This window comes from Fukomys damarensis, unplaced genomic scaffold (genome assembly GCF_012274545.1).
Source record: "Fukomys damarensis isolate Sample0158 unplaced genomic scaffold, DMR_v1.0_HiC HiC_scaffold_36, whole genome shotgun sequence".
NCBI lineage: Eukaryota > Metazoa > Chordata > Mammalia > Rodentia > Bathyergidae > Fukomys > Fukomys damarensis.
The window spans coordinates 27,704,796-27,722,263 of NW_022900948.1; the positions used below are offsets into that span (position 1 = coordinate 27,704,796).

At 38.3% G+C, this 17,468-nt stretch overlaps 1 protein-coding gene across 1 annotated transcript in view; it reads right to left on the minus strand.

The window, feature by feature from the left end:
• Lpar1 (lysophosphatidic acid receptor 1) overlaps positions 1-206 on the minus strand; it is a 128,700-nt gene extending 128,494 nt beyond the window's left edge. Inside the window, exon 1 of the mRNA XM_010639314.3 lies at positions 121-206. The gene's annotated coding sequence lies outside the window, so the exon portion shown is untranslated. The remainder of the gene's footprint in view (positions 1-120) is intronic.
• Between the last annotated feature and the right edge of the window lie 17,262 nt (positions 207-17,468).

Here is a 17,468-nt window from a genome sequence, read left to right on the forward strand (position 1 = left end):
CTCCCATTCATTATTTTACCGACTCCTTCTTCCCCTCCGCCGCACCCCAGATCAGACACAGCCACGGTGGGGACCGAGGCCACCTCCTCGCCACTGCCACCCCACCCCTCCAGCGCTCACCCCTGGGCGTGACAGCTTTGCGGGAGTCCAGTGCGTTTTCATTTTGTCCCGTTTCTCTTTCCCACTTGAAAAGCTCTAGGAAACGTCGCGGGGCCTGCAAATCTCTCACAACGTGCCTCTTTGGAGGAGTTCAGTTTCTGAACTTTCCAGAAGTTGCAAAGTTTCTCTCAGCACAGCCCTAGATTGAAGGCTGCGAAGAACGAAGGATAGACCTGCTATAAAGGTGTGTTCTTCTTCTGAATTTTCTGACTGACGAGCTTCAGAGCAAAGCAAGTGTGCCTCTCTGCTCCCCGCGTCCTCCAGATCCATGATTATAAATCTCTCTTCCGCTTTCCCAGTGTAATTTTGCAAGTGCAAACTATCAATTTTAGTGAGAGTAATTAAGGGCGGGGAAAGCACACCTGGAGGTGTGGGCGGGAGAGGGACTGGACTGAGGCCCAGGGATCATTCTCTGGAGAGTGGCAGCCACGTGGATTTGCCCAGGTCCTACAGCAAAGCTAGGTCACTGGGGAGTGGGAGTCTCCAGCCGCCATCTCACCCGCCCGCCTCCCACTCCTGCTCTGCAGGGCTTCTGCGTTGATCGGGATTCTCTGCCTCTCACTCCACCAAGGCCAGCACGCACAGCTGCTGAGGAGTAAAAGCTTAATCCGCGATGGCCTGCTGTGGTACCTAGGCCTGGGACGGCCCCACAGCAGCCCTGATCCCAACAGGCCTACGAAGGAATGGGAGGCAAGGAGGGAGCACGCTGCAGATACTGGTCAACCGGTAATCCTGGGCTTTACAGAAGAGAGAGGTCGCTCTACACCGCGGTGGCAGAGCCGGTGGGATTTCTTGCAGGGAAGGAAAACTTTTCGAGCCTCCAGTAAGTTACACATCGAAGAGACCATGACCATTTCCTGCCAGTCACTGCTGAGAACCTTGACCGAGCCCAAGTGCTTTCCACAGGATGCTGAAGGCTACTGGTCATTTACTAGCCAAAATTGTTTCCTTTATAAAACAGTCCTTCAAATACCTTCAGAAAATAAACATTAAAGGATTCTGCTTTCCCTCTTTTCCTACCAATTTATTATTTATTTTACAATAATCTACTGAAAATGTGGAAAAATAAAATTGTTATATATGCACAGTGCTAACTCGTTTGTGCTCAGGGCAACTATGTTTGTGTACAGTCGTGTAGACATGTGTGCAAACACTAACACATTTCATGTTGAGATAAATTGGAAAATGTTCAGTGTAAAATCTACCAATAAAAGTATGAGGTATGATCTAAAGATACAGTGAATATTTAAATGTAAAAAGATTACATTAAACAATACATGTTTTAACCCCCTCTAAATCTACCCCCTTGCTTCAAAGACACATATGCCATCGTTCTTGCTGTGTTCTAACGCAATTATGGAGTCCCCTTTCTTGTCTGAATGAGATACCATCAAAAATATGGTAAATGCTGCTGCTGAGTTCCATCCAATGGAAAAGCAACCTCTTGAAAACATTAGGGTGTGTTCTCACCTACCTTATCAGCGGATTTGGCACCATGCAATGGCTACCTCTTCTCCAAAGTCAAAATGATCATGAAAAGTTCTGAATCAATTCTGGACGCAGTCAGGCTAGCGCGACTAAAGGCACTCATGAAAGAACTGCCAGAACTGTGTCAGAAAGTGGCAAGAACCACGAAATAAGTGCGTTGGAAGAAAGGAGGATATTTGGAGGGGGATTAATATCAATGAGTCTTTTATAATAATAACTTTTTAAAATTTAAATATTCATTGTATTTTTTGGTCATATCTTATATTTAGAAGAAAAGAATGTAACAAAAGAGGCTTTTGTGTTTAACTATTCCCCTATTCAGTTAAGAAAAATCACCCAACACCTAGTTTTCCTTTCTCCCTCATACTACACACTCCACTTGTTAGATTTCTTAAAGTCAATACGTCCATATCTAATGAAAAGAAAATAAATTACTCTCATGATTAGTATTCCCCATAAATCAAAGGTATAGTACAAATGAGTTTGTTTTTAATATACCAGGCATCAGACATTGTACTTGTGAGGTAGGCAGCAGAACCACTAAGCTAAATCCCCGGCCCACCAATGAGTTTCTTACATAGTATTTAGCACTCAGCTTGAATATTTTTAATATATTGATTTTTATCCCTTGCCTTCTTGAGGAATGAATGCAGTTTCTTCTGCTTTAACTGCATATTAACTACCTTAACTACCCCATGATCCTTGCTAACATCCAGTGTGAAGTCTGTCCTTGCAAGACAGAGACAGTCAAGAGTAAGTTGGGAGGTTGGGGAGGAGTACCTCACTGCAAGGCCCTGGTTCAACTGCCACCATTGCAAGAACAAAGTTTTCATTAAATCACACTTTAAATAAAGTTATAAAACTTTAGAATAAGTTAACTTGCAGAACAAGTTATTAGAATAAGTTGTACGCTGCTTCCTCTTTATTTGGTCTACTGGAGAACAAACTAAAAGTTCTACCTGTGGAGAACAAAATGAAAGGCCTAGCTGGACAGACCTGTCTTCCTGACAAGCATGGGCCTGTATGAATAAGGCTGCTTCTGCAGCTAGCTTTAGGTCAGTAAATTTAAAATCGAAAGTAGATTGCATGTCCAGTATAAAAAGAGAGAGCAAAGAAGATGAAAGACAGAGCCCAGTTCAGCATGTAGATAAGCCCATCAAAAATAGCATCATGTCTCAAGTGAACTAGTTTTTTTTTTAATCTGTGAAGTCGGATAATAATACTAGCACAGCCTATTTCATAGGGTTCCAAGTTGTCTTTAAAAAGTAAGATATATTTGAATGGGCTTCTTAAAATACTAACACTGATGATATTGTTTCTATGGAAGTAAAAAGGAGAACACCTGGACAGCCTTCCCTTAGTGCTTTCATCTGTCTGGAGCCCTCTTGTTGTTTAAACTTATTTCCTTTCTTGAGCAGTCTTCTCTCCAGTCCTTTGCCAGGCAACATTTCTGTAGATTTTTCTTCTCCGAATGTCTCCAACAAAGCCAAAAACATCTAGTGCGTGAGAAGATATTCTCAGCAAAATGAAATTTTTGATGAAGGACACTCAGGTGGAGCTTTTACATTCCTATCTTAAGGGGCATTGTAGACTTTTTCAGGTTATTGATTTTGTCTAGGGAGCCAAAGACTATGATTTGAGAAATTTTTAGTTGGGATTGAAAAATTGGGCTGTCATTTTCCTTGGAAATATTACTTGTTCAAAAGTGTTTGCCTGGCTTACCAGTTCTTTCTTCCTCCCTATGTTTCATTCTCTCTGGCAAAAAGCCTTTGAGATTTTCTAGCAGAGAGCAATCAAAACTATCAGCACAAAGATCTGTTGGAAACTTTCCCTCTAGCCTATTAATGTAGACACTGATTCAAAGAATATATTTTAGAAAAACAATACCTTGAGAGAATTCAGCCTGCTTGAGAGGTTTTGGATGCCCTGAGGGCATAGGTTTCCTCCTTCTGAAAATGGGGTGTTTGTGCTGCTCAGAGGGTTTTCTTCTGAGCTAAAACCATTCACCTTTCTATTTTAAAGGGCCACTCAAGTTCAGTAAACAGGTATCTCCCTTCAGAGTAGAAACAGCAAAATATGCTTTCAGGAATGGGGAATGGAAGTTGGGTCTGTGCCTGGTATAAACACAAGGTTGCAAAGGAATCAAAGTCTGAAACAGTCACTGGGTGCTCACCTTTGTCTTATCACACATATCTGCAATGTTGGAAGTGGACCAAAGGCTGTGGTATCCTTTCTCTGCAGCGTCCTTTATGCAAGCAAAAGGGTTCAGATCTAAACATGGGGAGAAAAAGAAATTGAAAAAATATATATATATATGCATAATTAAAGCTAAAAATAGACCTATACACAAAGTAATAGTAGAAAAGGCCAACAAAACAATATGCAAATTCTATAAAACAACAGAAAAGTACATAAATTTCTGGTAAAACTGACAATGAAAAAAGAAAAGAAAGAAATAGGACTATGAATGTGGAAATTCTAATTAGTTTTAGTAAAATTTTTTTCTGTGAACATTTAAAATGTTAAGATACTTTTAATAAGTAAATTATAAAATATATTGATTCAAAAATGAAAAGCATGTATATATTTAAAATTATTAAATAATTTGAACTGATTTTGTTTTTGTTTTTGTTTTTGTTTTTGCAGTATTTCACTCTACTACTAAACAATTACATCCTGAGCCTTTTTAAAAATTTTATTTTGAATATGCTCATGCTAGCTTTGAAACAGCAATCCTTCCTCGGCCTTCCAAGTAGCTCTGTGTTCTACTGTATTCAGCCTCTGAATTCTTATTTCTAAATTCACCCACAAAAAAGATCAAATTTTTGATGAGCATGACTCACCAAATCATAGTAGACAGAAACGTCTATTCAGTTTCAAAGAACAGAAAAAAGAAGAAAAGTAGTCCAATAATTTTGAGCTAATAAAATCCAGCTACCAAAATCAGGAAAAGGCACAGAAAAGAAAATAATAGGTCAGTCTCACAAAAAATGCTATTGTAAATCTACATAGGCTATTATCAAACCAGTGGAAAAAAGTGTTTTAACAAAATATATCATAAGCACTTTGTTGTATACAATTAATGTAAGGAGAGTTTAATATTAAAAAATACAAAGTAATTCACCACTCTTTTTTTATCCTAGCAAAGAGGAATAAGAAAGAGTTTGTTTCCTAACCATAACAAAGAGCTTCTACCAACAAACTAATTCTAAAAGCATTCTTCTTCATGTCAATTCATTAAATATCTTCTTCTTTTTTTTTTTCATTGAATTTATTGGTACTTTTAAAGTATACAGTACAGTTACATTCATCTTTGGGATCTTGTACCTTTACATGACAGATCGTGGTTCTCATTTTTTCCCCATACCTCTGCCCTCCCTTCACTCTCTCCACCCTTCCCTATTTACAAAGACTTTGTTTCCATTTTTCCTTTTCTCATATTTTTCCCCTTATTTCTTTCCCCTACTCTTCCCACTTCCCCTACACCTTTAGCCCCTTTCTTCCTATTTCACATTGTCAGTTATGCAATTTGGATCTTATTTACACTTTTGATTTTTCACACCAGAGAATATTCAGTATTTACACATGTCTCCTATTTATCACGTGTACTCAACACTGTATTGAAGCTCCTTGCTAGCATAATAAGACAAGAAAAGTGTTAGATTGTTTAAGGGTTAGAAAAGAAGAAGAATATGATCTATGGATGATGTAGTTACTTACCTGAGAAATTCAAAGCAAGCTGAATAAGTATATCTAATAGAATTTAGCAACATTGTAAATACAAGCTCAATATGTGAAAAAGATACACTCTATTAAAGATAATTTTAAAAGGTCTTATTTGTAATAATAACGTATCTACATTAAACATGTACCAAAGTTAAATGATAGTGTCTATATGAAGGTTCTTAGTATTATTAAAGTACATTTTTAAAACCTAGATATACCATTTTTTGTTGGTAAAACACTCTATATACACAATGCAATCTATTCAATCACAGTAAGATTCTTCACAGACTGACAATATGGTTCTAAGTCCATATAAACTATGAAATTTACTCAAATTGGCAGTAAGGTTGTTCACAGATGTCAATAAGGTAGTTCTAATATTTATGTGAGAATGCAAGAGCTCAAGAACACCAACAGCATCCTTAACACATGAAATTAGTACAGTGACTGATAAATAATGTGACAGAGGAGAATAGAAGGTTTAGAAACAGAACTGCATATAAATGATCAATAAGTCCATGCAAACTAACTCATAAAGTACATTCTTTTTAATAAATAATGTTGAGAAAATATGCACTTCATATAGACGGGAAAACCAGATCCCTACCTCACACCATCTTGAAAAATGTTAATGAATTAAATTAAACTTACAAAGTGAAACTTCCACTTATTTAGAATATCTTTATCATGTTAGGGCCACGATACAAAAAGTACACAAGATACAAAGAGTACAAATGACATAAAATTATCTGTTCCTTTCAAATAAAATATGACTTGTAATATGTTGGATTTGTGTGATATCTAAGTAGCTAAATCTCACAAATTATGTGGTGCCTCAAATCATACAGTGATCATTCCCAGAACTAGGAAGAGTATTTTATGCCTCTCTGTGCAACAGTGGGGAAGGTTTCCCTACATCTTGTGTATTTTGTGTCCTTCCTCTTATTTCTGCACTGATGGGCCTCTATTTCTTCTAAAGAAAGCTGGAAACAGTGGTATGAATGTTTCCTTCAACAAGAGGCTGTGAAGTATTCCAAGTATGGACTCTCCCTTCAATGAACCTGATTAAAATTATAAAACTGCTCTACAGATAACTGTAAAGTATTCATATTGTGTGAGAGGCTTGTGGGGACAGTATCTATTCTTGCCTTCTTGGGCATGAATGAGGCTAGATTTCCCAGACCTCCGTTGTAGTTTAGTTGAGGCCTTGTAATTGGAGCATGTAAGCACAAGTAAGTTCTGCTAATTCTAACGATCATCTGTACAGTTTTCCCATGTGTGCTTCTTCACATTTTCTGTCTCTCCTGACTGACTGGGATGGTGTTGTCCATGCCATCTTTGGAAGCTACAGGTTAAAGATGATAGGTGGCCATAGTCGTGACACCTAAATATTCATGTGAGGGAGAAGAGCACCTCTTTACTGACATGAAGACCCACTCTGGACTTTCACAAATAAAAAGAAATCTTGTTTTGTGCCAGTAAATCTGGGACACCTTGTCACTGTTGCACAATTAGGGCATATATTCACACACATTTTGGATGTGACCTCAAGAGTCAGGGACACTCTTTAGCCTATATCGTGGAAGGATCACAGACAATGAAAGACTCACATGTACGGCCCTCTAGAGATGTGACATTTTTCCACAAACTCTGCCCAAGTACGCAATGATTACATCTAGCTGAACGGCTTTGCCAAACCCCTGCATTCTCAAAGCCTAATACATACTTTGCCAGGAGCAGAGGCTGCGTAAATTCCAAAGGTGAATATACACACCCACACACACATGGAGAACTGGTTCGCAATATCATGCACAAACTACTTATCTACCCAACGTGGGTGAATCTCAAAAACACACTGAATACAAGAAGACAGACACACAATACTACATGCTACCTGATTTTGTTTTGGGGGGAGTTTGGGGGTTTTGTTTATTTATTTATGGTACTGGGAATAGAACTCAGGTCCTTAAGCTTGTGAGGCAGGAGGTGGCACCACTGAGCTAAATCCCTGGCCCTGATTTTGTTTTGATGGACTTCTAGAGCGGGGAGAAGTAATCTATGATGATAGACACAGAGCAATAGTTGTCAAGGGCAGTGAGAATTGGCTGAAAGGCATACAGGGGAACTTTCTGCCGTTAGGGAAATGTCCCATATCTTGCTCTGTGAGGTGTATATAATTCTCCAAACTCATTGTGCTCCCATACTGCAAACGTGTTAGAACAAGTTAGCTTTAAAAGAAATATGCCCATAGTTTATTTCTAGGCATAAAGTTGATGATCTCCCGTGGTTACCATTTTATTCTAAATAACCATAAAATAAACTTCTTCAAGCAGTAGTGTATAGTTTCTTCTATCTTTGGTGAGATATAATAATAATATGACACAACTTTATTTTGAGATATTTATATCACGTTTTGGGCTATGTATTCGGAAAGCAGAGGTCAACGCTGCCGGCTTCCTGGGAGTAATGTTGGGGAGAGAGCAGGATTTCAGAAAAGAGAACTACAGGGATTGTTTAGATAGATGAGACCCAGAACAGCTTCATAGCAGATTCTCATCCCAGGGGTATCATAGCAGCAATGGATTTGGATGAAGAAAGTCTCAAAGGTAACCCCTGAGGAGCAAAACTAGAAAGGTCCTCTCTAACATATTACCTAAAAAGAACTAAAATGGTGGGGCCAGGGATTTAGTTCAGTGTTGCCGCCTCCTGCCTCACAAACACAAGGTCTGAATTCGATCACCAGTACCCCCCCCAAAAAAAAAAAACCTAAAATGGGAACTAAGCTAGAGGGATGTGTATAATTCATTCACTACAAATGGAAGAAAACTAAAAAAATGAAAAAAAAAGACAAAAAACTGAGCTTCTGTTTTCCTACCTGAAGATAAGGACCCAGAATAAGAACCTAATCTGAAAGATGGAAAAATACTTCTTAGATTTCCAAGCTTATTCGCTGAGGCTCACACTGTATTCATTTGCTCTGGCTGCCACAACAAAGTAGCACAGACTAGGTTAAACAGCCTTAAACAATGAAATTGATTTCTCATAGTTCTAGAGGCTGGAAATCTGAGACCAAAGTTACAGACCAGCGTTAGTCTTTCCGAGGCCTCCCCCGCTTGGCTTGTAAACAGCTGTCTTCTCCCTGTGACTTCACATGGTTGAAGTGAAGTCTCTATATTGTCTGTATCCTAATCTTTTCTTTGAAGGACATAAGTCACATTGAATCAGGGACCACCCACTTACCTTCACTGATCTTGATTGCCTCTTTTATTTTCCTTGCTCTATTAAAGATTGAATCAAACTGAGCTACATCCCTAGCCCATTTTAATTTATTTTTTATTTTGAGACAAGATCTCACTAAATTTCCAGACCGCTTGAACTTGTGACCCTCCTGCCTCCACCTCCCAGAGTGGTGGGGTTCTAGGCATGTGCCCCCAGAACCTGTCTCCAAATACAGTCACCTTCTGAGATACTGGAGTTTAGGGCTTCAACATATGAAACTGTGGATGGAGGAGCAGTACACAATTTAGCCCACAACACTCAACGAGTGTTCTCACCTGTGATTGCTAAGAGCCTCCACAAATTTTGTGTCTGTGTCATGGAAAGACACAAATCCTAGAACAAGAACTAATTTTGTAAGTCATAGTCACTACCTCAAGAAGATTACTATGCAGACAAGAGATAAGCTTGTCTAATTGGCAGAGAACAAATGGGTTGTGATGAGTTTGAAACAAGAATGCAAGTCATTAAAGAAATCTCTAGGAGATGTAGTATGATCAGAAGAATGGAAGTAGTAGAAATTGAGCCTTGACAGAATTGGCTGATAAGGTTAATTTATCTTCAATTTCCAAGAAAATATCTAGAAAAGGAGTATGAAAAGTTATCTTTATTGCCCTTTCTGGGACTTTTAGTTTCTGAAAGATCAACAACAATAAAAATAGCTGGGCTTCTTCCCAGAGAACAATCTGCACTGACTTGTAGAAATGTAGGCTCGGAGAGCATGGATCTAACCCATTAGAGACAGGTTTTGGCAAGTGTAAGTTAAATTGAGTAGCAGACTCAGTTCCAAGGTGAATTTGAGTGAATGTAAGCCCCCCTTCTATAGTTCTCACTACCCTAAAAGAGAAGGAAGAGGCAGAATTACTGCTCATCTCCACAAGCAGGAACGTGGAACCAGGCTGTGTGAGCAGCGATATCATTGAGCAAATCAATGAAGTGCCACAGCTGGATGCTACAGACTCCCACTTACCAAAACTGCTCTTACTAATGCTAGTTCTGAATGCCCGAACTTTCAGCAGCAGAGACCTACTGTGTGTCCTGGTCTGAACTATCTACCAACTGGCAACTTGTTGACAAGTGGACTAGGTTGGACCTCCTCCATTTGGAAGGGTTAGCAGTTCGTATTCTAGATGTATCATTGCCTTTCCTGCCTCAGGCTTCAGCCTGTATCACTGTCCAGAGGTTGTAGAATTCTGACCCATAGGCCATAGAGTCTCAAGAAATACTTAATGAGAATTTTTGTTTGCCGTGAATAAAGTGGATGTGATCTTATCACATGCCGCACCATCCAGAAGCTTTCTGCTGAGTGAAATGTCCTTCAAAGACACAGTTGAACCACCATTTTGGAGGTTGTACCATGCAAAGATGGGGAACTCTTTTCAGGATGCAATATTTGTATTGGAGCAGAGACTTTTATATAGTGCTTCATCAGTGATTAGAGAAGGGAAAAAGAAAAAAAAAAAAAAACATGGGCTCATGAGCCAAGGAGGTGGAAACAGAAGTGGCTTTCCTTGCCATCATTGTTTAGTGACTTATTGTGGGACTTTGTGCTTCTCCCCAGACAACATTAAGGTCTTTGTGATTGAAAGTTCTGTGGGGTTGGTCTTTGTGTCTAGAAATCAAATTATAGTCACTATCCTTTCAGGGATAATTTATTTGTTTTATTTTATTTTATTTAGTGAATTTATTGGTACATTCTAGGTGGCTTTCCTTGCCATCATTGTTTAGTGACTTATTGTGGGACTTTGTGCTTCTCCCCAGACAACATTAAGGTCTTTGTGATTGAAAGTTCTGTGGTCTTGGTCTTTGTGTCTAGAAATCAAATTATAGTCACTATCCTTTCAGGGATAATTTATTTGTTTTATTTTATTTTATTTAGTGAATTTATTGGTACATTCTAGGTATATAGTACAGTTATATTCATTTCTGGGATCCTGTACCTTTACATGACAGGTCTTGGTTCTCATTTTTCCCCTTGTCCCCACCCTCTCTTCACCCCCTCTTCCCCTCCCCACCTAAAAAGACTTTGATTCCATTTTTACATTTTCTCATATTTTTTTCCCTTTCCCTTATTCCCCTTCCTCTACCCTTCTTACTGTCCCTACATCTTTAGACCTTTTCTTCCTGTTTCACAGTGCTAATTAACCCGTTAGGATCTTGAGTGCTATTTTAGTTTTTCACACCAGAGAAACTATTCAGTATTTACACATGTGCGACTTATTTATTTCACTTAGGAGTATATCCTCAAAGCTTACCCATTTACCTATGAATGAATTTATTCTGACAATTAACTGAAAAAGATAGAGCTGAAAGTGTGGAACATCTGTAGGCAACTTAGGTGCCTCTTGAAACTTCTTTTGTGCAACTGTGACTGTGAATAGACAACTATAACTAAAGAATTGTTACCAAGGACACAGATTTCTGTGGAACTCTTGGGTCATGCCACAGGTTATCCAGACTGGCAAAGGTTTTAGATAAGGGTTTGGGGACTCTAGCGTGTGTAATGGGGAAAGGAGCATTCGTACCAGCTGCATCCCTGAGACTAACCTCAGTGAAGAAAGCTACATTCCACTAACCTTTTTCATCTAAGTTTTCCCTCAAGAAGAGATGCCTATCAGAAGTGCTCCCCAGATCCACGTGGAGCATGTTGTGGGCTGCAGCAGACACGGATGTGTGTCATACTGCTCACTTTAAAGAATGAACTCGCTGACCAGCCACCAAGGATGTGGTTAGCTGAGAGCTTGTAGTGTTTGACAAGTTCACAGTCTTTTGTAGCTTTGGAGACAGAGACATGTCTTCAGCCTACTGAGTAAAGTGGTGATAGCCAAGATTATTCTTTTCTCGTAGTGGACCGTGGCCAATGACTAAGTAAGTATGCGGCCATTTCTGTCTAATGGGGGGCACCTCTAGAAGACCATCTTTGCTCCCAAGATTCACACTGAGCTAGCAAAGAATCTGTGGGGCCTGCCTGATAACCTCCATCCTTTGCTATATGCTTCTTTGCCACCTTTTCCTTTCATATATGTTGCTTCCCAGTAAAACTTGTGCATTCATAACTCAGGCTTTCTAGCTGCTTCCCTGAATGCCCAGCCTTCACAGTTATCTTCCAGCCTTACTGTCCTACTTATGCTATTGATCCTTAAATAATTTCCAGGTAATAGTTTTTTGTTGAGATTTTCAAATTGCCCAACCTAAAATTGTTATGACATTTTCTTACTCTGTTTTATACCTTTGCTTACCCTAGTACTGTAGATTAGTGTATTTTTTAATCATGTACTTCCCTATAGATCATCTTTTTATTCTTTACAAAAATGCAGAATGTATTCATCAATCTTATTTATATACTGCTATGAATATCATTAGTTGTTTTATAGTCAAATCTCTTCTGACTTTCTTAAGTTCATATTGTTATTCTCTTTAGTTTCTGCTGCTGAATGACTAATTTAGTCTTTCGTTTTAATGATAATTTTTAAGTGCTCTCAACTTGGTAATTGACACAGGCACTTGCACTAATCTTTGCATTTTTCAACATGTCTTCCTGAGTGGTTGCTAGGGTCTGAATGTCTGTGTTCTTCCTCGAGTCCATATAGTGGATCTTAACCAAACGGGTGATGGTGTAGAAGTTTCAGACTTTCGAAAGTGATTAGGCCATGAGGTCTGTACTCTTATGAATGAATGCACTCTTATAGAAGAGACTCCAGAGAGGTACATTACTCATTGTGCCATGTGGGGACACCATAAGAGGATGTCACTTTTGAACCAGGAAACAGGCCCTCATTAGACCCCAAAGCTCTCAGCCCCTTGATCTTGGACTTCCCAGCCTCCAGAACTGCCTCTAGTCATAAATTCCTGTTCTTTAAAAGCTGCTCATATCCAATAAATTATATAATTATTGTCAATTTTAAAAAGTGAGACTATCCAGTTTAAAACATTTCATTATAGTAACCTTAATGATCTGAGACAGTGGTACAAAATTGAATCTGTGTGTATTAAAATTTTCCTGTTCTCCTTGGGAAAAAAAAGGAAACAGAAAGAGAAAGGGGAAGGTGGGAGGAAGGGAGGGAGGGAGAGAAAGAGGAAGGAAGGAAGGAAGGAAGGAAGGAAGGAAGGAAGGAAGGAAGGAAGAAAGAAAGAAAGAGAAAAAGAAAGGAGGGAGGGAAGGAAGAATAAGGGATGGAGAGAGAAAGAGAAAGAGGAAGGGAGAAAACTGTCTTGAAACCTAGAAACAAACCCATTTACATTTGAAGAAAAACATATATAGTAGGTTTATAAGTACATTTATAAACCATTGTAGAATAAGTTCAAGAATATTTTCTTCTTCTATACATTTAATAGTCACCCTGGTCCCTCAGGAACAGTCTTCTCTCTATATTGGCTGTGTGTTCTCTGCTGTCCAGTCAGCTACTCCTGTCATTTTTATCTCTTGTTGTCCTGCCTGTATCCTAGGAGAGCTTATGAACTATGAAATTCATTACTAATTCTGTTATCCAAAGTTTTTTCTCTTTATTTACATAGTGTTTAAATTGTCTTGTATATGTCTTCTGTCTTCCATCTTCCTTTTCCTTTTTTTAAAAAAGCTCTTCTACTGCTGACATTTTATATCAACCTACTTTTTTTTTATAACACACCTGTGCCGATTTCTTAAAAACTATTCTTCTTATATTCCATTAACTGGATAACCCTAACTCAGTATCTGGCTCTTAGTACAGACTCAGTAAATACTGTTTGATTCATCCTAAATGAAAAAAAGAACTGTAAGTCAAATTCTATAATAAAAGAAGATAACATGCTAGCAAAATATGTGGTTCATTCAAAGAAATATGAAGTTTTATGTCTTTCTGTACTCCAAATTTTATTCAAAATCAGTTTTTAAAGTGAAATAAGATAATTATCCAATATTTAATTGAAATCCATTTAGAAGAGATAGTTGTTTATCATTAAAACTGTCTCCAACCTGTGTAAGAGTGCACTTCTTTAAAAAAATTGCCTTGAAGAAAAAATTCTTTTCTTGAGATACTAAAATCTCCTTCCCACTCCTTTGTACTCTACAAACGTATCTGAAGTTCCTTCTTTTAGTGTTTTCTAAGATCTGAATTTGAAACATTAACAAAGAAAAACAAAACTCTCTTCTGGTAATACTAACCAACCAGCCCCAAGTGACCAGAGTAAACTTCCTTCATGAAAACTTCTTGCCTAGAGGTGGGATTGGGTCATTATGTCTGTACAATAAGCTTTCCTACAAACAACATATGAATGCCAGATGGTTGGAACTGTTCCATTACGAAACTGATGTTTTCATTGTTTGGAACTTGATTTTGCAGCTTTCTCCATATAGTGATTTGACTGCAGCATTTAGAAACTTTGAGGGCTTTCCCATAAATTATTCCATCCCTTAAATGTGGAACTCAGGTAGGTTTATTAGGCTGTTTTTCCATTAGTATATCATCCCCACTCTCTTATGCACAAGTGGATAATTTAGACAGGCTATGTAAAAAGGAAAATTTGGGTTTTGTGCTTCAGGTGTTTCTTAAGGAACTTGCTACTAAATAATACATCTCTCACTTGGTTCATTGAATATTTAATGTGATTTTGCATGAAAAATAAAATGATAAACACTAATAAAGTCATTATTATTTACTTATATGGCTCTTAAATTACTTTCACGATTCTTAAACTTTTCTAAACATTTCATACCTTATATATTGTGACATTGTGATACCTAATATATGTGATATTTCACATATATTCACATATGAATCTAAATATCACATCAAGTGTGTGAGGTAAATACTATTATTATTTGTATTTTGTAAATGAAAGAACTAAGGAATGGTGAAGTCAATTTACTTTTAAATGGTTGAGGGGTAGAACTAGAATTTTAATCCAGAGTCTTTGTTCATAACCACTTCAACACCTACTGAATCATTTAAATCCCACCTAATCTAGCTTGTTGCAAGAGGACGACGGGAAAATTAGGTTCCCTGCTCCATACTTCCACCTCATTCATGTGAACAGAGTCTTGCTATTACTGTGGAAAGTATCTTGTCTATTTCAAGCCTTAGAGACTGCCTCAGTGAGTATAACTATCTATAAATAGGACTAATCTTTACTGAACCTTGGAGAAGTCCATTTGTCTAAGAACTAAAGTATTTCTCTCTTAAAATACATTCTAAAATACAAAGCATTCTTATTATGGATGCTATAATCTTGTTTTTCCCCTTTTCTCAAAGTATATCATGAAACTTTTAAAGTAACTATTCGATCGAATTAGAAATGAACAGCAGCGTACTGTTACTGAAAATGAAAGTGGGGTATAAAAGTAAATCTACAAAGAGTTACAATTGCAACATGGAAAACACAGTGATGTAACTCATGATGCGTAGGTCCTGGTGGGAAGATGCATCGCTGCCCTCAAGTACAAAAACATGGGGTAAGAATAGCCCCAAATGTTTGAAGTATAACATTGCAGGAGGAAGACTAGGGAAAATCAGTAGTTTAAAGGGCTTTAGAAAATTTCTCAACTTCTCCAAATTACTCAAAGACAAGTATTTAAGAGTCATCCTACAATTAGTAAAGATATGTCACCTCTATAGGCAAATGGATGAATAGTAGATATTTGTTATTTGTCATCTGGTAGCCATGTTCTCTTCTGCTAAGAGTGCCCTGCTTTTCTCTTCCACTGTTTTGTGCAGCATTAACTCTCGCTTCAGATATTGACCTGGACATTCTGGAATTTGATTCCGTAGGCACAGTGATAAGCTCTGCGATGAGTCCAGGATCCAGTGAGAGGCAATGATCTGTAACGATGCTCTTCAGTACGTTTGTTTAGACTGATAAGAAAGGGAGGATACGTGCTCTCTATTCCAGCTAGAACTGGAACTGTGAATCTGAAAGCTTGCTATGTTGGAGACTACCATGAATAAGAAACCGCCAAAGGAGAAAGCCACTTCTTAGGAAAGTAGTACAGTACTGAGGGAAATGACCTGATGATATATTTTGACCCCTCAGGATCAAGAATTATCTACAGAATGCCCCGTTTTTTTTTTTTTTTTATATTACATGTGCCAATAAATTGCAGTGTTTAAGCTACTTAAATTTCTCTTCACTATGCAAGGAGTTCTGACAGAAGGGAGAACTCGGGCTTCTAAGCCCATGTGGAGAGAGTTTGTCTTGTGTTCCTTTGTGAGAGGAGTCAATGGAGTAGTTGAAGAAGGTTCTGGGGAGAACAAAAACAGGTAGAATGTGAGGATTTCCCTGGGCAGAGTTGATGTTTCAGGGCTTCAAACTAGAGGGCCTACAGGGCCTCTTTTAGAAAGGCAAAGAAAATACTCTGCACTTTCACAAGAAACCCTTGGGGAATGACTAGCAAATTATTTCAACAATTGATTTCAACAATTAAAAAACAATAAAATTTATGGTAGTAACTGAGTGGTTTCATTTGTGTTATTGTGACAGGCTTCAAAAATTCAGTTTTTGGTGTATGAGCCACAAATGGCTGTCAACTCTTGGGAAGACATTACTGACCTGGATTTCTACACTTTGCAATATATAATATTCCTAAGTAGAGATCATCTTAGTGTGGCAAACTGCTAGTGGTCACTAGAAATCCTTTTATCTTCTCCCTGGTAGTGGAATTTTAGTTGTTGGGCCTATGGACGTTCCCAAGCCTCCATTTTTGGCCGGCTTTGTGATGAGTTCTCACCAGAATAAATGGAAGACGTATGTGGAACAACATGAGTAAACAGCTTTATTTCATTCACTTAAAACGGCTTGCCCTTTATCTCTGTTTTCTCCCGGCTTGGTCTAATTTCAATCAATTAGAGAAAGACCCAAGGAAATGAAGAAGCATCAAGATGGAACCAACAGTGTCCTTGAGTGTCTAATTAAACAGAGAAGAGCTGCCCACCAGCCTGGACCATTCCCCACTGGACTATTAGGTGACAAAGAAATCACTGTATTATTTAAGTCCCTGTATATTGGGCCTCTTTTTTCATAGCAACTAAATACTTATTGCAGTACTCACAGCCTTCTCCATTTTTTTCATAACACAGCATATCTATTCCATAATGTTTCAGTCATACTCCATCTCACAAGGGGCCTGTAGTCATTCTTCAAGCTCTGTAAGTATTGCCACTGTCACCTTGTTTCCTCCTCTGACAGCCAAGCTTTTGTCAGAAAATATCGAGAAAACTCCTCTGCTCAGTGAATTTTCCACGTTAAGGTAGAAGCCCCTCAACTGTTAGAATTTCATTGTTACCCATCCCTCAAAGCCGTGATGACTTGGGTCTCATGAGAGACCTGTCTGCCCTTCTTAATCATTATGGAGTTGTGCCTGCTCTTAGTTACACTCAGTAAATATCTCAAAACAAACACAATATTTCTCACTGTACTTCTAGATACATCAAATAGGAAGATGAATAAAAGTTGAGATTTTCTCCCTGAAATATCAGACACTTCTATTTTTCTCACCTTCAGAAATGTGCCTGGCGTAATGACAAGGAACCCTGTTAACTTTGCTCCAAAGTTAAAGGTACAGTTGTCGCAGGCACCTCAGTCCAGGTGTACTCAGTGCTCTGAGTGATTGCACAGAGACTGGAGCTGGATCTGTGACAGCCGGTGGTTGGCAGGCACTTTCAGGCACACCTGGAATGTGACTCATTCGCTATTCCAACCTCTGTCCTCTCGGGGTTTTCTCGATTCTGCTATTGACTGAATTAGTCCATCTTGACTGTAAATCTTTTATTTAAATGCTACGTTTTCGTTTCTTAATTCTTTAGACAAGTTATCTTGCCATACATTGCATATACATACACACACAC